This window comes from Lynx rufus, unplaced genomic scaffold, assembly GCF_022079265.1.
Source record: "Lynx rufus isolate CCGP_SWC_20201006 ecotype Redwood Valley unplaced genomic scaffold, mLynRuf1.p SCAF_6, whole genome shotgun sequence".
Taxonomy (NCBI): Eukaryota; Metazoa; Chordata; class Mammalia; order Carnivora; family Felidae; genus Lynx; species Lynx rufus.
The window spans coordinates 144,769,249-144,791,800 of NW_025814878.1; the positions used below are offsets into that span (position 1 = coordinate 144,769,249).

General features: G+C 48.0%; 4 non-coding genes across 4 annotated transcripts; 2 read left to right on the forward strand and 2 right to left on the reverse strand.

The window, feature by feature from the left end:
* Positions 1-3,776: 3,776 nt before the first annotated feature.
* Positions 3,777-3,858, reverse strand: TRNAS-GCU (transfer RNA serine (anticodon GCU)). The gene has a single exon. It is a non-coding gene; the product is annotated as a tRNA-Ser (tRNA).
* Positions 3,859-15,945: 12,087 nt separating this feature from the next.
* On the forward strand, positions 15,946-16,017 carry TRNAA-AGC (transfer RNA alanine (anticodon AGC)). Its single transcript has one exon. It is a non-coding gene; the product is annotated as a tRNA-Ala (tRNA).
* Positions 16,018-18,382: 2,365 nt separating this feature from the next.
* Positions 18,383-18,454, reverse strand: TRNAA-UGC (transfer RNA alanine (anticodon UGC)). Its single transcript has one exon. It is a non-coding gene; the product is annotated as a tRNA-Ala (tRNA).
* A 3,661-nt stretch (positions 18,455-22,115) lies between these two features.
* On the forward strand, positions 22,116-22,187 carry TRNAA-UGC (transfer RNA alanine (anticodon UGC)). Its single transcript has one exon. It is a non-coding gene; the product is annotated as a tRNA-Ala (tRNA).
* The last annotated feature ends 365 nt before the right edge of the window (positions 22,188-22,552 follow it).

Below are 22,552 nucleotides of genomic sequence, written 5' to 3' on the forward strand. Positions count from 1 at the left end.
GGGATAGTCCTGTATGACGTATGTTTTTTTGTAAAAGTTGCAGAAAGATATTATAATGGAAACTAGTGAAGACTGTTGCCTCCTTCTACCGCAACTTATCCTGTTACATCATCTAGGCCTTAGAGTGGCTGCGTCTAATTCTGTACAGATAATGTCTATTCCTTTTCTTAAGCAGGACCCCCTAAAAGGTGTAAGCTTCAGACCTCACAAAATCTGGATACCAACGGAGGCACGCAGGAAAGTGCTCCGACTGCCTTGAGATACATTTTGCTCCTCGCCTCTTCAACGACACCACAGCATCAGATTTCGTGCTCAGCCTGGCCTCTTGGAAGTCTGACCTACTTCTGGGTCGGAGCTCGCAGTTATTGCCCAGGGGATATTTAGCCGAGACTACAGATGGCTGTGTTCGCCCTTTTGGTTGGTCCCTGGTATAACAGGTAGCTTTCTGGATGTTGAATCTGCAATCTGAGATCGAGTTTCGCTCAATGGCTCCTCTCGAGAAGAACCTTTTATATTTTGTAGTTGGTGGGATTGCGTCTGCACGCTCAGTGGTATTCAGTTTCCCTACTGTCACCAAACAAACATAAGACCCTGGGAAGTAAGTTCCACTTTCTAAAGTTCACCTGAAGACCTGGAGACCCTCCTGGGGTGCCCAGCACCTTCAACATCTCCAAGGACACACGTGTCCCCAGAGCGCTCAGTCCACCCCCCCCCCCAGGAGACTCCACGCACCACCCCTGCCTAGGTTACTTCTCACCTTCTCTGCCTCCTCCTCATTCCTGCCACCTGCCCCCAATGCTTGGAGGGCAGCGTGGAGGTTGCAGGAAAAGCTTCCAGTCCATCACAGGCGGCCCAGGGTGGGCTGTCCTCACACCAGCATCGGTGCAACTGAACCACAGGGAGCTGAGGCTCAGGGACAAGTGTGTGCCTCCGGAACACTACTGTCACTGTGTAGACAGGAACAAACTGGAGGTAAAGATCAAAACTAGGAAGTCCTTACACTCAATTTACCTTGGTTTATTTTTATTTTTTTATTTTACGCACACACAAGCTGGGGAGGGACAGAGAGAGAGGGAGAAAGAGTCTCAAGCGGGCTCCAGGCTGAGCCTGGGTGTCACAATGGTGAGAACATGACCTGAGCCAAAATCAAGAGTCCCACTCTTAACCGGCTGAGCCACTGAGGCGCCCCTCATTTTACCTTTAGGATGATGAGAGAAACAGGGTCTCAGGAAGGAAAGATTTCCTTCGGTAGGACAAGAGCTACATTGGGAAGCGACAGGTATGTGTGTTTTGTAAAGACGACTCTCTTCTATGTCATAAGAGGCACCTCCGCTTACCCGGTCTGTGACCAGGCTGATGGCAGAGGGAATCAACCTTTTCTGTCGGGTGGTGTCTTCTTTCCACCTTGTGGGTGCTAGTGTGAAGAGGTCTCCCCCACAGTGTTGACTCTCTCCTGAGATGGCCCGACAGCCCTGCCCGTGTGGGAAGTCTATATCCGCAGTCCTTCTCCCAGCCAGGTCCACCTGCAGCCTGCGGTTTTCTCGGCCACGCGGCACTGACATCCTAACCGACACAAAGTCCGTACTGCAAATAGACCCTGGACTTCCAACTGCCCTCCTGGAACTTTATGGAACAGATGGAGTGGAGGAACAGAAGGAAGAACCACTTCTTAACTATTGAAGAGGAATTTAACGATGTAATCATTATGATCATATCCAGCATCAAGGTCCCACCTGTCCTAGTTCAGATCCAATAATTCAGATTTATTCCAAGCCTCTAAATTAAGGTAACGCAAGGCCTGGGGGGAGGGGTGCCTGCCCCCAGCTGACCCAGGACTGGAGAGAAGGCCACGGAGCAGCTGCCACGGGAGCAGAGCCAGCCAGGCACATGACGGAGGCTGGGAGAGTGTGTGGATACTTGTGCTGGTACCTCATGGCTTGTGCATGGTACCTCATGGGTCTCCTATGCCTTCAGGAAGCGGAGGGAATCCCTATGGGTATTGACAAGGGCTCCCTCCTTGGCCAAACTGGTCAGGTTCTTCTGAGACTTCTTCTGAACTAGGTTCCATCCTTGGCCTGTCAAGCCCAGTCTTAATAAAGAACCCTATTGAGTCCAGTTTGGGCATGAATTCTGCTAAACCAATTAAGGTGGGAAACCCCCTACCCTTGATATCCAATCAGGTTCCTTTTGCTCCACTAAATATTCAATCAGGTCTTTTTTGTTTGCTTGCTTTTATTCTGTTTTGTCTTGTTTTAGCAATTTTCCATCCAGCGACTCCCTCTCCCTGCCCATTGGCCACGAATCCCCAGCTGCCCTCATTGTGTTCCAAGGGGAGGTCAGTCTCCCTGTTCTACTTCAATAGTCTAAATAAAGTCTTCCTTGCCTGTTTAACCCCATCTGGTGCAATTTTTCTTTGATAGTTCCCTCAAAGAACTTACAGACACATCCTGGGAATATTTCTTATCCAGAGAAAACCAGCTGCAATCGACTGTGTAGAGGTCTGTCCAGGGTAGAATGAATCAACTAACAGTAGCCAATTTTCTGATGATATGAAAACAGATTTTAAAATCTGTACAAGATAGGAGAGATGTGGCTGGGAAATAAAAGACCAGAACAGCTTTCCCAGGCTGAACATTTACAGAAATAAAGAGAATTCTGGGTGATTAGATATACCATGTAGATACCTAAGGCAGATACAAGGTTTCCGGGTCAACAGAAGAAACATCTGATGCTTTATTAAATCACAGACTCCAAAGCACACACTCCCTGAGATCATAATTTAATAGATTGAGGCCCAGAATTCTGCAGCTGAAGCAGTCCAGAGATCATACGTCAAATATTGCTCTCAGCTTAAAAAAATAAAAACAAAAATTCAAATGAATTGAAACAAAAATAATTCTGCTTTTATAAATGTAAGAAGTGTTTTGTCATAATAAGGGAAATGGAAATTAAATTGTATTGCAATACCCCTTTCACCTACTAAATGAACAGAGAACCCAAGCTGACAAGATACTCTGTTGGGGAGGGGGAGGGGAGCAAGATTATAGGTTTGGAGTGTAGAGTAATAAAATTCCTTTGGTGGGCAATTTGGCAATATGTATAAATATTTCCAATGCACGTAACCTAGGACCAGCAAAGCAAACTCATTTCTTAAAATGTATGCTGCAGTATTTACAGGTGCACACAGCCGAAATGACACGTTGGGGGCAATGGGACACTTTGTTTTTAAAATTATTTTAATTTGAGAGAGAGAGAGAGAGAGGGCACAAGCAGGGGACAGGCAGGGAGAGAGGAAAAGAAAGAATCTTAAGCAGGCTCCACACTCACTCCCATGATCAGGTAAGCATGACCTGACCTGAAATCAAGAGTTGGTCGCTTAATCGACTGAGCCACCCAGGGGCCCCAGAGATTTTTTTTTTTTGAGGCGACACTTTAAACATGTTGAAAATTGCAGTATAATTGAAATACATATATAGCCGAAAATTTCATGCAAAGTACAATATAAACAATCATTTGCATATCTTTGTGGGTGACTTTACCATTTAAGTCAGGCAAGTGTTTTTCTATATCCCTCCGTGGACCGTTCTTCAAAAGACCTAGAGACTCCGCGGTGAGTATAAACATCTTTCTTCTCTCCAGAAGGTCCGCATCTCAGATGCTGGATCCAGTGACCCCACTCTGACAGGTGCTGCGGACCAAGCGTTACCCGGGAGACCCCGGACGCTCTCACAGAGCCCGCCTGCGTGCACCCCGGCTGGGGCTCAAAGAAAACCTCCCGACGAGGGTGGGATTCGAACCCACGCGTGCAGAGCACAATGGATTAGCAGTCCATCGCCTTAACCACTCGGCCACCTCGTCCGGTGCCCGCACCGCGCGGCCGGACTCTTCGCCCCGCGGTGGGTGCCGCGGTGACGCCTCCGCGCGTTTGCTCTCCCCCCACGCCGCCTCCACCCTCCCCGCCGGACCCCGGACAGGCGTTTTCGGGTCCCTCTCACCGCAGCAGGTGCTACATGAGCAGGCACAGCCAGCGCGCCGCCGTGTGACGCGCGGACACCTGCTGCCCGCACTTGGCCAGCGCCCCGGGAGCGCCCGGACTCCGGGAAAGGCCGGGATCTCTGGTACTCGCCCCTGAAATGCGTCAGATCCCTCCGGTTCGCTTCTCTGGGCCTTGGCGCGAACAGAGACCGGGGAGAACTGGGCTGGAAACAAGGCTACACGCGGGCGCCCGGCGGAGACGGCGTGGGCGTCAGAGCAGAGCGGAACCTAGGCAGGGCTGACCTGGCGCGGCCGCCACCGCTCTTCGGGCCCCGGGAGCCCCAGGTGGGGAGGCCCGCGCCCCGGGAGCCGCAGGTGGGGAGGTCGGAGCCCAGGAGAGTCACAGGTGAGGAGGTCGGAGCCCAGGGTAGCCGCAGGTGGGGAGGCCCTCCCCCCTCCACCCCGGGAGCCGCAGGTGTGGAGGTCGGGGCCCCGGGGAGCCTCAGGTGGGGAGGCCCTTCCCCCCCACCTCCCCGGGAAGCCCCAGGTGGGGAGATCGGAGCCCAGGGGAGCCGCAGGTGGGGAGGCCCGCGCCCCGGGAGCGGCAGGTGGGGAGGTCGGAGCCCAGGAGAGTCGCAGGTGGGGAGGTCGGAGCCCAGGGTAGCCGCAGATGGGGAGGCCTTCCCCCCTCCACCCCGGGAGCCGCAGGTGGGGAGGTCGGGGCCCCGGGGAGCCTCGGGTGGGGAGGCCCGGGCCCTGGGAGCCGCAGGTGGGGAGGTCTGAGCCCAGGAGAGTCGCAGGGGGGGAAGTCGGGGCCCGGGGAGCCGCAGGTGGGGAGGCCCTTCCCCCCCTTCCCCGGGGAGCCGCAGGTGGGGAGGCCCGGGCTCCATCCCGCTCTCCGTGACACTCGGTGCAGGCCACCTAGCCAACTCCATCACCACCCTTCTCCCCCGGAGGAAGCCCACCTTGGCCGCTTCAGGTAAACCAGCATTCAGAAACTCCTTTCACTCACTAGACTACGTTTGTTTTTTCTATATTTCTTGCAGGATTTTGGAGAGAAATGGAAGAGAGAAGATTCTTACTTGCCAAGATGCCGTTGCATTTTCCTTCCTATGAAACCTCTACTTGTGTTCTGAGCTGTGGTCTCCCTCCCAGGGTCCCTTACCGAGTTTATAAACTCACCTTTGCATGCACCGCCCATCATGGGAATCCACGGGTTAGAGGACTGAGGACTTGTTCATTTAGTGAGTCAAACAATCGTATCACTTTTTCGAATGAGGTCGGCTGTTACGATTTTCCTTCAGCCTTGAGTCAGGACTCCCGTTTTGTTGTTCGAAGCATCCCTTCTCATTGTCCTGTTCACACTTCCAAGGAAACCTGATTTTATACCAGTGACTTCAAAACTACTTCTCAAGACAACTTTTCAAGAGAAAATTTACCTGTTAGATTAACAAAGATTTTTCTTTTAGACAGTTCTCCCGCCATACTCCCCAGAGGGCAGGGATCATATTTCGTTATTCATCATTTTACACCCAGCACATCAGCGTGTAGAATGAATATGTAAAGTGCTTTAAATTGCCTGACACTGGGGGCGCCTGGGTGGCTCAGTCGGTGGTCAAGTGGCTGACTTCAGCTCAAGTCATGATCTCACCATTGGTGAGTTCGAGCCCATGTTAGGCTGTGTGCTGACAGCTCAGAGCCTGGAGCCTGCTTCCAATTCTGTGTCTCCCTCTCTCTCTGCCCCTTCCCTGCTCATGCTCTCTCTCCCCCCCCCAAAAAATAAATAAACATTTAAAAAAATGTAATACCTGACACTGCAATCACTATGTAAATGCTTTGCATTATCATTATTATCCCTCAGAAAAGACAACCAGCAGAGAAAACATGAACCAATAGTATGTGCAGGCAATCCACAGAAGTAGAAACAATTCAGATGACAAACATAATAAAAGAAGCTTCCCTTCACATATATTTAAAGATATGCTAATTAAAATAGTAATATATTCTCCCCTCCATTAGACTGACAAGTATTTACAAAATTCATAATAACAAATCTGGGCCAGAGTTTCGGAAAGCATGTTTTGAAATACTGCTGTGAAATTGTAACTTGGCACAAACACATTAAAGGATAATTTTATAAGACCTATTAAAATTTAAAAACTTACATCCCTTTTCCCTTCCTAAAACCCAACTATCAAGTAGGGGTAGGAGGGAGGTAACTCCAACTATAGTATGTGTACTTTTGTTATCATTATTATTTTAAGTAAATATGAAGATAAATTAATAGAGTTTTAGATAATATCAGTGAGGCCACTTAGCCTCAGCCTCAGTTTTATGAAGACTCAAATATAGACTTTTCTTGATATCTCCAAAGTACATTATACATACAATTATTGTATATTTATTTGATGTTAACAGAGTTCATGTTTAAATATAATTATTTCAACTATATCCCAACTTTTAGAATATTCCTTTTGTATTTTATTTTAAATATGGTAGAAAACTAAAAAAAAAAATGCCACAGGCCCTTTGCAACTTTGGAAAAACCATGATGGGCATTGACATGAAAAATGCCTGCAAGAATATATACCGACTGTCAAAAGTTGTTATATCCAGGGCTGCAGCTAGGGGGCTCCAGCACTTTCCATATCATTTCTGTAAGGTTTTACTTTTTACTTTAGTCTCAAACATGTATTAATTATGTAAATATAGATGGAGATAGGACTTTTGGTTTCCGATCAACATGTAGAGAGCTTGGAAGGCGTCACTCCCATCCTCACGACAAGGAAAGAGCTGAAACAACCCTTCTTAGACCCATCAGAGAACTGAGGTCACAGAACTAACTGCTGCCCCCAAGCTGGAGAGACAGGTAAATGATCACAATTTTCCAGAGTAGAAGCCAGGAGGTGGCAGCAGAAAGCAATACCAGGGCAGGAAAATTAAACCATAATTAATGAATTGCTGGAGGCTCGGTGTAGAGTAGCTTGAGGGTTGAACACTGCAAGGAGGCTCTGTCTTGGGAGAGCCCTCTGCTTTCCTGAGTTTTACCTCCAGGAGCTCCACCAGGCTCTCACTTTGAAGACCAAGAAAAAATACCCACTTGCCTGTGGCTAGGAGAGGGGAAAAGTAGCCATTCTGAAATGTAGTACACAATAGCTATTCTTGAATGAATGCATGAGTGAGTGAATGAATGAATGAATGAATTTAAAAATCTGGATTTTTTTTTAAATTATTTTTTTCAACGTTTATTTATTTTTGGGACAGAGAGAGACAGAGCATGAACGGGGGAGGGGCAGAGAGAGAGGGAGACACAGAATCGGAAACAGGCTCCAGGCTCCAAGCCATCAGCCCAGAGCCCGACGCGGGGCTCGAACTCACGGACCGCGAGATCGTGACCTGGCTGAAGTCGGACGCTTAACCGACTGCGCCACCCAGGCGCCCCAAAAATCTGGATTTTTAATAAAAGCACCGCCAAGCACCAAAATGCAAGGTAGAAGAGCTTCCTTTGCAAGAAGGAGCTCTTTGTTCTCCTAACAAGTCGGTCCACAAGGAAGCTACTTTATCACGATAAAACTTCTAGCAGATAACACGGGAGAAAATCTAGGTGGCGTCAACTCTGGCAATGGGTTCTTGGATGCAACGCCAAAAGCATGATTGTTGGACGAAATAACCAATAAGTGGTACTTTATTAAAATTTAAAAACATATGCTCTGCTAAAGGCAGTATCAGGAAAATGAGAAGACAAGCCACAGACAAGCCACAAAAAATATTTGAAAAACACGTATCTGATAAAGGACTGGTACACAAAATATACGAAGAACTCTTAAAACTCACAAACAAGAAAACAAACAACCTGTTTACAAAAATAGGGAAAAGATCTGGACACTTGACCAACGATGTACAGATGGCAAGGAAAGCATTAAAAGATGCTCAGCATCAGGGCACGTTGGTGGCTCAGTAGGTTGAACGACCAACTCTTGATCTCAGTCAGGTCATGATCTCAGGGTTTGTCCAGAGCCCGCTAGGGATTCTCTTTCTCCCTCTCTGCCCCTCCCCTGTGCATGCTCGCACTCTCTTTCTTTCAAGATAAATAAATAAACTTAAAAAAAGAGATGCTCTGGGGGCGCCTGGGTGGCGCAGTCGGTTAAGCGTCCGACTTCAGCCAGGTCAAGATCTCGCGATCTTGCGGGATCTCGCGATCTCGCGGTCCGTGAGTTCGAGCCCCGCGTCGGGCTCTGGGCTGATGGCTCAGAGCCTGGAGCCTGTTTCCGATTCTGTGTCTCCCTCTCTCTCTGCCCCTCCCCCGTTCATGCTCTGTCTCTCTCTGTCCCAAAAATAAATAAAAACATTGAAAAAAAATTAAAAAAAAAAAGAGATGCTCAACATCCTATGTCATTAGGGAATTGCACATTTAAACAATGAGGTGCCACTACAGAGCTATTAGAATGGCCAAAGTCCAGAACATTGACAACGCCAGATGCTGGTGTGCATGTGGAGCAACAGGAACTCTGATTCGTTGCTGGTGGGGACACAAAATGGTGCAGCCGCTCTGGGAGACAGCTTGTTAATTTCGTATAACACTCAACACAGGTTTATCCTATGAGGAAGCAGTTGCACTCCTTGGTATTTACCCATATGAGTGACAAACTTGAGCTCCCACAAAATCTTTCACGTGGATGTTTCAGCAGCTTTATTTGTAATTGCCAAACTTGGAAGCAACCATCCCTCAGTAGGCGAATGGATAAGTGAACTGGTTCATCCAGACAATGGAATACTATTCAGTGTCCCCCAAAATGAGCCATTAAGCCGTGAAAACACAAGGAGCAACTTTAAATGCATATTACTGAGTGAAAGAAGTTGGTCAGCTTTAGTCAAAACTCCCATAAATAGTATAAGTTAAGTCTTGTTATATACAATTTAACTGTCACTTAACTAGCGGCTGGAGGTAATTTCTGCTTAAAATGACTACTGATTTATTTGCACTTTTAAAACCTTTTTCTCCTGTCATTATTTTGCTTCAACAGATATTGTATGAGTTTTTTCGCTTTCTTTTATTTATTTTGTGGCTTATTAAATTTTTACAACTTTTTTTCTCCATTTGTTTGGAATGTATTCATTCCATTTCCATTGTTTTAGTGAATATTTGAAGTAACATATATAATTATCTTAACAAAATATAAAGAAAAAGATCTTGATCTTTTTAAAAAAAATTATTTGAGAGGGAGATAGAAGGCAAGCAGGGAAGGGACAGAGAGAGAAGACAGACTCCCAAGCAGGCTCCGTACTATGAGCACAGAGCCCGATGCGGGGCCTGAACCCAGGAACTGTGAGATCGTGACCTGAACTGAAGTCAAGGCACCCCTCTTGATCTTTTTAAAAAACATAAAGTCTTTCAAAACACTTTAGTCCCCCTTCTTCCACTTTTTAAAAAATTGTGGTAAAGCTCACCTAACATAAAATTCACTGTTTTCATCAAAGTGTACAATCCAATGGCATTTAGTCCCTTCACAACGTTGTGCAGCCATTACCACTATCCGAACATTTTCATCACCCCAATCACCCCAAAGGGAACCTTGTACCCATTAAGTAGTCATTCCTCAAACCTGCACTCACCCCCAGCATCTGGAAATCACTAATCTGCCTTTTGTTTTTTCTATGGATTCACTTATTCTGGATATCTCCTATAAATGGAATCCCACAGAATGTGGCCCTCTGTGTCTGGCTACTTTCACTCAGCATAATGTTTTCAAGGTCCGTCCATGCTGTAGTCTTCCTTTTTGATGACTGAATAATACTCCACCCTATGGATATACCACCTTCGTTCACTCATTTATCAGTCTATGGACACTTGCGTTATTTTCACTTTTTTTTGCTATTGTGAATAGTGCTGCCATGTAGATTTGTGGACAAGTTTTTGTTTGAACACTTGTTTTCAACCTTTTGGGTATCACCCAGGAATGGGATTGCTAGGTCCTACGGTCACTTGTTGTTTATTAACTTACTGAGGAATCACCATTTTCCACAGCTGCCACACCATTTTACATTCTCACTAGCATTGTCCAGAGTTCTAATTTCTGGATCGACTCAGATTTTCTATTTCTTCATGATCCAGTCTTGGGGGATTGTGTGTGTCTCAGAATTGTCCATTTTGTTTAGGTTTTCTGATTTGTTGGTGCATAATTGCTCATAGTACCCTCTTATAATCCTTTTATTTCTGTAAGATCAGCATTAAAATCCTCACCTTACTTTCGGCTTGAGTCATTTTTTGAGTCTTTTGTCTTTCTTTTTTAGTCACTAGCTAAAGATTTGCCAATTCTGTTATCTTTCCAACAAGCAATTTTTGGTTTCGTTGATTCTATCGTTTTTGTGCTCTCCATTTCATTTATCTCTGCTCGAATCTTTATCATTTCCTTCCCTCCATTTCCACTGAGTTAAGTTGGTTTTCTGTCTCTGGCTCCTTAGGGTAGAAAGTTATGTTACTTATTTGAGATCTTTCTTCTCTCCTAATGCAGGCATTTACAGCTATAGATGTGTCCCGTAAAACCATAAAACTTGGCGTTTTGTCTTTATTGTCTTCCAGCCAAGTATTTTGTCCATCTCCCTGATGACCACCTCTTTGACTCAGTAGCTGTTTACAAGTATGTTTTTAACTCCACATATCGGCGTATTTTCCAGTTTTTGCTTTGTTATTTGATTTCTGGTTTCCTTCGATAGTGGTTGGAAAATACACTTTGTATGATTGGAATCACTTTAAATTTGCTGAAACTTGTTTTGTAGCCTAACATAAGCAGCTTCTGTCTCCAGGCAGCATTCTCTGGTTGCTATTTTTATTAGATTCCAGAGTTCTGCAAAAGTTGTTTCTGGTTTTTTGCCACCTAATCGTCGCTTTAGTGGAGACGCGGATATTTGGAGTCCCCTCCTCCTCCGTCTCTGGTTATGCCCCTGCTCGCCATTTTTTATGGTTACAAATTAGATACTACTATTATTTTATTCAGATAATTATTGTGCAAATTTTCCTACATGTTCACATTTTGTTTGTTCTCTATTTATTGTTGCGTCTCAGACTATCATTCTAGTATTTTTCTTTTTCTCTGAAGTATATCATTTTGAGGTTGTTTTAATAATTAACTACAGGGGCGCCTGGGGGGCGCAGTCGGTTAAGCGTCCGACTTCAGCCAGGTCACGATCTCGCGGTCCGTGAGTTCGAGCCCCGCGTCGGGCTCTGGGCTGATGGCTCAGAGCCTGGAGCCTGTTTCCGATTCTGTGTCTCCCTCTCTCTCTGCCCCTCCCCCGTTCATGCTCTGTCTCTCTCTGTCCCAAAAATAAATAAATGTTGAAAAAAAAATTAAAAAAAAAATAATAATTAACTACCATTTACCTTGCCTTTGTAAAGATAACCAATAAGTGATTAAGAAAGGTGACTCTTTGTAGAATATATACAGATAATAAATGCAAAAGAAATGCTTTTTAAAAATCACCATTTTATAACCCTTAATGCATAATGAATCTAGGCAGTAATAATCAGTGGTTGAATAAGCCATTAGGTGGAAAACAAAGGTGTGGATCTGAACCCACCAAACAGCCTTAGCGTAATTAGAAGTGGGAAAACCTAGGTTATATGCCACCTCATGTGATACTATAGGAAATCCACCATAAAACCCATAATGTATTCTAGCCTAAAACAACTGAATATGAGTCTAACAAAACTTCACTGTCTAACTACCAGTTTACAAGAGATATGGAGAATAAGAAAAACACATTAGGTGCTACCGCAACGGTGAAATCAACCACACTTAGAACATAAGAAATTCTATGGGACAGATAACCCAGTTGCATAAACAAGTGAACAGCATAAAAAAATAAATAAAAGAGACCCCGTTAATCTTGAGAATTTTAAGAGATTTTCTCAACCAAAAGCAATGTGTGGACCTTCTTCAGATTACAAATAAAACAGATCAACAACAACAAAAAAGGCATGTTCACAAAACAGAGAAAATTCACCATGGGCTGGGTATTAGATAGTATGAAGAATCTTAGTTAAATTGTTTAGATGTGAATTTTGTTGGAATTTTGTTTTTTATTTTTTTTTAAATTTTTTTCAACGTTTTTTATTTATTTTTGGGACAGAGAGAGACAGAGCATGAACGGGGGAGGGGCAGAGAGAGAGGGAGACACAGAATCGGAAACAGGCTCCAGGCTCTGAGCCATCAGCCCAGAGCCCGACACGGGGCTCGAACTCACGGATCGCGAGATCGTGACCTGGCTGAAGTCGGACGCTTAACCGACTGCGCCACCCAGGCGCCCCGGAATTTTGTTTTTTAAATGACTATCTATTATCTATTATCTATTACCTATTACCTATTCTCTATTATCTATTGTTTTTTAAATGACTATATACAGAAATATTTAAAGATCAAACGCATGATGCTTGAAAGTAGCTTAATATGCTTCAGAAAAAAAGGATGATAAAATAAGAATGGTGTATGTTAATCATTGTTGAACCAGGTTGAGATGCATATGGACATTCGTTACATCGTTCTCTCTAACTTCACGTAAGTTCCAATGTTTTGATAACATGTCTCTGTGAGAGAAAACTTCCCCAAGTTAGGCCTGCAGGACTCATCCATAGTAAGATCACACAGCCCTCCCAACAGTAAGGATGACCACAAAAACGTGACATATTTAGACCTAAACGGCAGCACATGTTGAAATTTTAAGCTACAAGATAAAGAACAGCGATGTGGGATATACATCAACAAATTAAGGAGACAGTACGCCAGAAGAGTGCGTAGAATGATATAAACATTTAGAACTCAAGAAATAAGATACAATAGTTGAAGCTAAAAATTCCTGATAGGTCAGGCTAAAGAGCATGTTAGCTACAGCCTAAGAAAGAATTACTACATTGAGAGATGACTCCAAAATGTTGGTCCAGAATACAGCAAAAATAGTTAAGGACACGGAACAAAGTCAGCTGTAACAGTCTGGTTTTAAACTCCCTGTTTTTATTTGTAAATGGTGTTAAAAAGCTTCCATTCTTGGGGCGTCTGGGTGGCAGTTAAGCATCCAACTCGGTTTCGGGGCGTCAGCTCGTGTCATGATCTCATGGTTTGGTGAGTTCAAGCCCCGTGTCAGGTTCTATGCTGGCAGCACAGAGCCTGCTTGGGATTCTCTCTCCCCCCCCTCTCTGCCCCTTCCACACTCATGCTGTCTCTGTCTCTCTCCAAATAAATAAATAAACTTTAAAAACTTTTTTTTAAAAAAGCGCCCATTCTTGAAGGTTAGTTTGATGAGCACACAAGTCTAGATTGACAATTATTTTATTTCAATCCTTCTAAAATAGATTTCCTTTTTCCCTGGTTTGTTATGGAAATTAACATTGTAACATTGTAACATTAATGTTAACATTGTTAACATTGTAACTGTTCCTCCTTTGCAGTAGATCCGTCCATTTTCTCTGGCTGATTTCAGACCTTCTCTTTGGTAACACACTTTCAGTGTGAGGTGTGAAGTTATGGTTATTTACTTTTCCTTGCTTGTGATACGCTGAGCTTTCTGAATCTACTATAAAAACTTTCTCTCGGGGTGCCTGGGTGGCGCAGTCGGTTGAGCGTCCGACTTCGGCCGGGTCACGATCTCGCGGTCCGTGAGTTCGAGCCCCGCGTCAGGCTCTGGGCTGATGGCTCAGAGCCTGGAGCCTGTTTCCCATTCTGTGTCTCCCTCTCTCTCTGCCCCTCCCCCGTTCATGCTCTGTCTCTCTCTGTCCCAAAAATAAATAAACGTTGAAAAAAAAAATAAAAATAAAAAGTTTCTCTCCAGTTCTGGGCAATTCTAATCTCTTATGTCTTCGAATATGACCTCACCTACGTTTTTCTCTTCTTCTATTCCTGGGCTATAATTATATATACTCAGAATTTCTTATTTGTTCCTACATCTCTACTATGTTCTTTTATCCATTTTCTGTGGCCGTGTAATAAACTACCCCAAAACTCAGGGGCTTAAAGCAACACCCACTCATTTTCTCAGAATTCTAGGGGTTGGTAATATGGGCAGAGCTCACATGGGCTGTATCATCTCTTCTGTTTGTGGGGTCAGCGGGACTAGTCTCTCCGCAGCCAATTCGCAGGTCAGCTGGAGACTGAGGGCTCCAGGACAGCCCCAACCATATCCGACAGTAGGCAGGGACTGTTTCTGGTTTATCAGGTTTCCTTACTGTGCTCTTTCTAGATGGTGGCCCAGCTTTCTTACACAATGATAGCAGTGTTCCAGGAAAGTGAAGGCTGACGCTACAAGGTTTCTTGAGACCAGGCTTGAGAGTGGCACATTACCTCATTGTACTCCACTGGTCAGAGCAGCTCAGATTCAAGGTTCAGAGGAATAAATTAGACTCCACCCCCTGACGGGAGGAGGTGCAAATGACCTGTGGTGAGGTTCGTCTGTCACGGCTGACTTTGTTCCATTTCTTAACTACTTTTGCTGTATTCTGGACCGACACTTTGGCATCATCTCTCAACATTTTGATGAAGAGCAGGATGTTTGGGGTCTTAGGTTGCTGCCCCACAAACCAGGTGATCCATGGAAGGCACAGTCTCCAGGTAATTACCCCCACATTATCCACGATAAGTATCCCCACATCAGCTATGTAGTACTCTGGTGGGAAATGCATGCCCTGAATGTGGTCATAAGAAAACAGACCCAAAGCGAAAGACATTCTATTAAAAAAAAAAAAAAAAGCAAACAAACAATAAAAAAAGGACATGCTTCAAATGGCATGTTAATGTCATAAAAGCCCCTCCCCCCCCAAATCTGTGAAAATGTTCCAGATTAAAGAAAACTAAAAAGGCCAACTAAATGCAATACCATCCCCAGACTAGATGCTGTAGGAGGGGCGATCGGGTCAGTTGGGTCAAATGCAAACCGTAGATTAAATACAGCTGTCTGTTAGGGTTAAATTCTCCCGTTCACCACAGTCCTGAGGTCATGAGGTCAAGGGTTTAAGGGTAACTGAACATGAGATACTCCCTAATGAGAGAAAGAGCGGTCAAACCACAAAGCAAATGGAGTAAAATATTAGCAATAGCCAAAGCCGGGTCAAGGGAATAGGGGCAATTTTGTACTATTTTTATTTTTTTCAACTTTTTTAATAAGTTTGAAATTGTTTCAGAGGCAGAGAAAGACACCAGGGAAATCAGCGACCGGGGGTGGAGCCGGACCCGGCCAACTCTACAGCGTGAGGAGCGGTCCCCCAAACCATCCGAGGAACCCCGAATTCTTCACAGCTGGGGGGGCTGCTCGTGGAGGGGGGGTAGTGGGGAGGAGGAAGTCAGGGCTGCTGGGCCAGCTCAACCCTTCCCCCCCAGCAGCACCCCTGCCGCTCTCCGCTGGCCCCAGGGCAGGGGTACCTGCCACCCAGGTTCCCAGCTTGTCCTCGGGGTCCATCCAGGACAGGGTGACCCCGCGGGGACGGTCCCTGCCACCACCGCCCAGCCTTCAGCGGAGGCTTCTGCCTCCCGGAAATGGGGAGGATTTGAGGGTCTCGGACCCCCGGAGGCGGGAGGCGCTACGCGCCCCCTGGGCTCCCCCGCCCACACGCCCCCGCTGCGCGCGCGCCTCCCTCCCCCTCCCCGGGCTGTCCCCCCCACCCCCGCGCCCCCGCCCCCCGCTGCGCCGCACCTGCTGCGGCCTCTGGGGGCGGGGTTGGGGGAAGGAGCGCAGAGCACTGGAAATGAACCTGGGAAGAGCGAGAGAAGACCGTGTCTTTTCAGCTTCCTTCTTCGTTTGGAATCTCATTTTGTGCTTTTGAGGGTTTTTTTTGTTTGTTTTGTTTTGTGTTTTGAAACCGCTTCTCAGCCTGTTTCGCAGACGAGGCAGCTCGCACCGCGCGCTCCCTGCAGGTTACCAAATCTTTAGGAGACCAGGAAGTAATGATTATAAATCACGACAGGAATCCAAAGTGGCGCGCTCACAGTCGGGGGTGTAGCTCAGTGGTAGAGCGCGTGCTTAGCATGTACGAGGTCCCGGGTTCAATCCCCGGCACCTCCAGCAGTTTTGAGGGGTCGTGCTCGTGGTCAGAACACCTGCCTGGCGTTTCCCCCGCTAGACCCGGTACCCTCTTCCGTTTTCCACCCGCGCGCCCTGCGGTCAGGACCCCCGATTGCTGCCCCACACGCGCCCTGGACCCCCGATTCCTGTCCCACACGCGCTCTGAACCCCCACTTTCTGTCCCACACGCACCCTGGAGTCCCGATTCCTGTCCCACACGTGCCCTAGACCCCCGATTCCTGTCCTACTTTCTGTCCCACACGCGCCCTGGACCCCCGATTCCTGTCCCACACGCGCCCTGAACTCCCGATTCCTGTCCCACACGCGCCCTGGACCCCCGATTTCTGTCCCACACGCGCCCTGGACCCCGTGCAGCAGATGTAAACAGCTCTTGTTCCAGAAAACTTCAATCAAAGTAAATGACCTGTCAGGCTCATTGTAGACATAAATTTGACTAAAGGACCACTTCCACTGCCCCCAGACAAGCATCCCACAAGTAACATCTGCATCGCTTAACCGATTCCAAAATGACAACTGATTTGCCCAGGCCAGAGCTAGTGTGAAATAATAGTTGAATACATAGTATAAGACGGGGGGGAAACTGCCATCACTGTTAAACTGATTCATTTCTAGGGATTATTTTTCATCCTGGAAAATAATTCTGGGTAATATGTGTTGTTCAGAGATTTTTACGATCTGTATCACTATTTTAGTCTCTTTAAGGTATTTTGTGGTCGAACAGATTTAAAGTTGTTTATGATTAGGCACGGATGTCCGTTAACTTCACTACTATTTAACGCTGTGATGAAGGTATAAATCAAGGCCTTCAGACACGGGAAGAATAGAGGACTCGGTATTGAATAGAGACAAAGTTATCTTTCTAGGTCTTGGTAGTATTATACATCTGGAAATCACCTTTCTCTACAAATAGAGAATTTAGAGAAACTGGTTGTAAAATCAACACACACGCGCGCGCGCACACACACACACACACACTAGTTCTTTGGAGGTTTTTGGACAACAGCTCATTCTCTTGAACGCTGACAAATGAAGGGAGAGAATCAAGCATTTATGGATAATATGGAATGTTTTTAGGAGATACATATAGTTGGTAAGGGAAAGATTTTCTCCACCGAGGAATCACAGCTAATAAATGCAGGAGGAAGAATTCAAACCACAGTCAACATTTTACTACTGATATTGCTGTAATGCATCCAGGTTGCGATCATCGATGGTGGCTACAACCATGAGGAGAAATTGGACGGGGAAACCTAGAACGGATGGAGCAGGTGGACATCGCCTGAAACCAACGATTAATTCCATGAGGCTAGAAGTGAGACGGTTACACATCACGTGCCTCCTAATGCTGTAAAACAGAACACGCCCAACCCCACCAATGAAATACTGGCGTTAAAAGATGACTGCTTTCTCCAAGCAGGTGGAGCAAGTAACACATTACAGTAAGTATTGGGAACGCCAGAAGATGGGTTTTTTTAAGTTTTATGTATGTATTTTGAGGGAGACAGACACAGCACAAGTGGGGAAAGGGCAGAGAGAGAGAGAGAGGGAGGGAGAGAATCCCAAGCAGGCTCTGCGATGCCTGTGCAGAGCCCAATATGGGGCTTTATCTCCAAAATGGATGTCCCCAAATGGACCTCAGTGGCATAGCAATTATTTTTTTAAACGTTTTATTTATTTATTTTGAGAGAGAGCGCGCACGCACATGCATGTGGGGGAGGGGCATAGAGAGAGGCAGAAAGAGAATCCCAAGCAGGCTCTACCCCATCAACGCAGAGCCCCAGGGGAGGCTCCACTAACTCAGAGATCATGACCTGCGCTGAAATCCAGAGTCCCCAACGGACACCTAGGCGCCCCAACGGCATATTAATTACTTTTAATTGCAGCTACTTGGGAAACAGCAGGTTCAAGGACATCACACCCTCCTCTGTGCCCTGGAAGCAGGAAATAAACTTTCCATACGAAAGGGAGTTTCCTGTACTAAGTAAAAGACATCCTTATCACCAGAGACGCGGGTTGTAAAATTGAGACAGCTGTATAAGCTCGTTACTTTTTCAGTAAATCTACCTCAGCCCAAATTCCGTTTAAAATCCCTTACTAATCAAAGTCCCCAAAACGTCTGTTTGCTCCGGCCTGTCATTTCCTCACGAATTCATCTTCTGTCTAAAGTGCTTCTCAGTCTCACTATTAAGCCTCTTTTCACCCTGGTAACCTGTGTCAAGCCAATTTAATTCTTAGTCCAGTAAGAATTCCGGATGGAAGAAAACTCCTTTCTCTCAGTCACTTTAATATTTGAAGAGGGGCCTGCCAAGAGCTAAATAAGAAGCAAATTGGAGCGTCTGTAGAGTGGAGATGCCGGGGATCGAACCCGGGGCCTCATACATGCAAAGCATGCGCTCTACCACTGAGCTACATCCCCACCACGAAGACCGCTCCTTTCTCCTTCGTTGCTGACCCAGGTCCTCCCTCATTCACAGAATCACCATCAGGTGGCTCTAACAAGCGCTTATTACCTAACACATCAGAGTGCCCCGCGCTCCCCTTTAATGCGCGTTTTATATTTGCAGATCCGTGTTATTTGGTTACGTTTGCCTGCTTCCCCCTAGGGCGATGTCAGAAGGGCAGAGCCCTGAGTGTCCTTCCCCATCACCCTACCTCCAGCCGACGGCACCGAGCCTGGCACGCGGCAGCCCCTCAGTAAAGGGTGGCGAGGGATGCCGGAGAGGTGACCTCTGTCCAGGGTTCGTGTCGCAGCGCAGAGAACCGTGCGGTGAAGTGCGCGGGGGAGAGGCGGATTGCGAAGTACGCGCATAGCTCGTTCAGGGCAGCGGGGCGGGCGCTCCGGCCCACACCGGACGGGCAAGCGTACCGCGCACCCTTGAGGAGACACCGGACCCCTGAACAAAGGCCCGTTTGCGCTCGCAGCGGTGGGCGGCGACGCTTCTCGATTTCGGCCGAAGTTCTGCGCGCAGGTGGCGCGTGGACGCCCCAGGTGAGCCCCCGCAGCGGTCCGCCCAGGGTCTGGGCAGGTGCGGCTCTGAAACGCACTCGTGGGTTTCACCTAGCGCACCCTCTGCAAAGATGCGCGGGAGAAACGAGACCCGGGCGGCCGCTGGGTGGGGGTGCTCTGGGCTCGCGGGGGCCGACCCCCCGGGGGTTCCCCGCCCAGACGCCTGCATGCGTCCTGCTCGTCAGCCAGCGCAGCACGGCCCTTGCCGCCCGCTCCCAGGGCTGCGATTTCGGCCTTCAGGTTCTCGCCGCGCGGCCCACCCCCCGGCCTCTGCCTTACGCGGGGCTCGGCGGGGACTCCCCGGGGTCGCTCCCAGCGTTCGTAGCCAGGTCACCTTTTCAGCCCGTGCCCCGGTCTGCCTCACGCTTCCTCGCCTTCCCTCAGGCCTTTCCTTCTGGCAGATTCCTTGGCCTTCACCGGCTTTACTGCCGCGTGCGGGCGGCTCCTCGGTGTTTGGAGCGAGCCGGGCTCTGTGACCAGTCCGGCTGCTCCCGGTGACCCCGACCCTGGAACTCTCTCAGAAAATGCCCACAGCGGCGATGGTGCCCTGCGCGTCCCGAAAACGCACCCGGGCTCGGCCGAGTTGGGGAGGAAAGGACAGCCAGAGAAGGAAAGGTAAATTGGAACCGGGAAGGGAGACACAAACATAAACAGAAGTGTCTAAAAACAAGCAATGAAGCCAACGGTTCTACCCCCGCAGGACCCGAGGCCCTCGGCGAGCCTCGACGTCTCACCGCAAGCCTCCAGGAGAGCCGTGCCAACCACTTCCCGACCGAAGTGCGCAAAGGACCCGACTTCCCTGCGGAAGCGCGTGGTGTCCCTTCGCTCTGCCGACTGCAGTTCGCGCCAGCCCCCAGCTGTCCCCAAGCTTCTCTTGGTCCCGGACCTCACCTGCCCGCCACCCACCTGCAGACCCTGCCGGGGGAGTGGTTCCTGTGCAGACCAACCTGTGCACAGCACCACCGTCGCGTGGACACCACCACCCCATGCACACTCCGTGCACACCACCACTCCGTGCACACCACCACCCCATGCACACTCCGTGCACACCACCACTCCGTGCACACCACCACCCGTGCACACCACCACCCCATGCACACCACCACCCCATACACCACCACCGCGTTCACACCACCACCCCGTGCACGCCACCACCTTGTGCACACCACCACCCCGTGCACACCACCACCCCGTGCACACCACCACCCCATGCACACCACCACCCCGTGCACACCACCACCCCGTGCACACCACCACCACCAGCCCCCTCCTCCGGGACCTCGGGAAAGCCCCCGCCCCGCCCCCTGACTCATTTGCAGATTTGCGCCGGTGGCATTTTAGCCAGAATGAAGGTTCGGCGCGGGAGAAGGAGCCTGAGACACCTGCTGCCTGGTACGGGAGGGCGGTGCGCGCGAGCCGCCGGGCGCAGGTGCGCAGGTGGCGGGCGGGGCCGCGGGCCGCTCTCCCCCAGCCTGGGGCAGGGCCAGGGGCCGTAGCGAGGGGGCCGGCGGCCGGTCTAGTGAGGAGGGAACGAGACTCGTGTGCCACGACTCCTGCGTGGTCCCCGGACGGTCAACGTGGCCAGATTCTTAGCGATTCGGCCTCGGGGGTTTTGGAGGCTCGGCCCGCGGACTGCGCGGACCGGCGGGGGAGGTGCTAACCTCTACGCCCCTGAATCCCGTCGGTGGTGGGATCGTGGGGTGCAACTGTTGCCCCGGAACAGGAGTTTTTATCATTTTGGTCATAATTGCCCTGGGTGCCGGCCGGCACCGCGATTGGATGCTCGAGTCCAGTCCTGGACAGGGCGGTCTGCCCTCCTGCCCTCGCTCCCTCCCACGTGACCTTCGATGCAGGCCTGAGGTCCTCGGTTCATCCCTGGTCTGCCCACGCACGGGACGTCTACACCTGTAGACGCGCTTTCTTTCGGCCTCTTGCCGTTCTTAATCTGCCTTCGCTCGTCTTTATCTTCCTCTTCTCTTCGAATGGCCAGTGGACAGATGATCTGATGTTCAAGGGCTTTCCAACATCGAGAGAAGGGTCTGATATGGTTTGTACGTCAGTGCACAATTCACTAAGCTTTAAAAATTAACATTTGTAAATAGTCACACTATTTTCACAGTGTATTAAAAACATAAATTCAAAACTTAGATTTCCCTTACACACAAATATTTATAAAAACTCAGGCCTTATGTTAAATTGTTTAATCTTTAAATGTTGGACGCACCTTAGTCCTGCAGTGTTGTTGGAAAATGATGTAGTAAGGTAGCATTCTGCACAGCAGACTGTTCAAAAACTCTGTACAAAAACTCTGTTCCTGAGTTTTTGGGTGTATCAGCATCACCTCCGGGTCTTGTCAGGACAAGGGTTGCTGGGCCCCCATGCCTCAAGTTCTGGACTCACCGAGATGGGGCCTGAGAATTTGCACTTTTAGCAAGATCTCAGGTGATGATGATGCCGCAGATACAAAGACCATGCTTTGAGAGCCGTTGCCTCACCCTAAAACCCTTTCTAAAGTATGAAAACCTGGATTTATGTTTGAATCTTCAGCGTCTTTCTTATACTTTTTATTCCACAGGATACAGGTTTACTCACCCAGTCTACGGAGTGGGCTCTTCCTTCTTGGGCCAAGATTTACACACACTGTGGACAATTCCAAGCCTAGAACCTGAGATTGAGTGGACCCTGCAAGATGACTCTGTCTCCGTCCTGTACCCAGGACTTTGTCCATCCATCACGACATTTCCCAGGGGGTTGCTGTAGCCATCTGTGGGTCTAGTTTTTCTCATGTCAGCCTTTCCAAAAGCCTCATGATCTGAATGACATATTCTTGGTCATTGTTAGGATAAAACCCAAATTTCCACCTGCTTGTTTTGAGCTGGGCCTGGGCAGATTAAGGTGAATCTAAAGCCTTTAGTGATATTGACTTACAAACATTTTCTTTCTGACATTCAAGACCTGTAAAATTCATATAATTCTTGCACAACAAAGTATAGCGAAATACATTTTACAGAAAACTTAATGTATATTCATAAAGAAAGGTATTTTTGCGCCCCATAAACTCTGCAGTTCTGGGGATGTAGCTCAGTGGTAGAGCGCATGCTTTGCATGTATGAGGTCCTGGGTTCGATCCCCAGCATCTCCAGTCTCTTGCCGCTTGTGGCACGCCTTTTTAAAATGCTACATCTTGAACCAGACGTCTGTGGCTTTTAGCCCTGTTGACACTTTTGAGCAATTTAAACTGGAGGCAACTAAGTCAGGTTTCACTCTGGCTGGGAAGCTAAATAAGCTGCTGAAGAAAATACTCGACTTGCTCTGCCAAGGGCACAGACTGATGTTCTGTTCCACTTGAACAAGGAGCAGAGGCGAGGGTAAGGAGAGACTAAGCTGAGACGATGGACTGGTTATTTCCACTTCTGCAACTTTGCGTTGTCAGCAACTTTTTGAACTTTGTCATAAGGGCCTCTACCGTTCATAACCAAAGAAATCCTTTACGTCTCATTCTTTCTG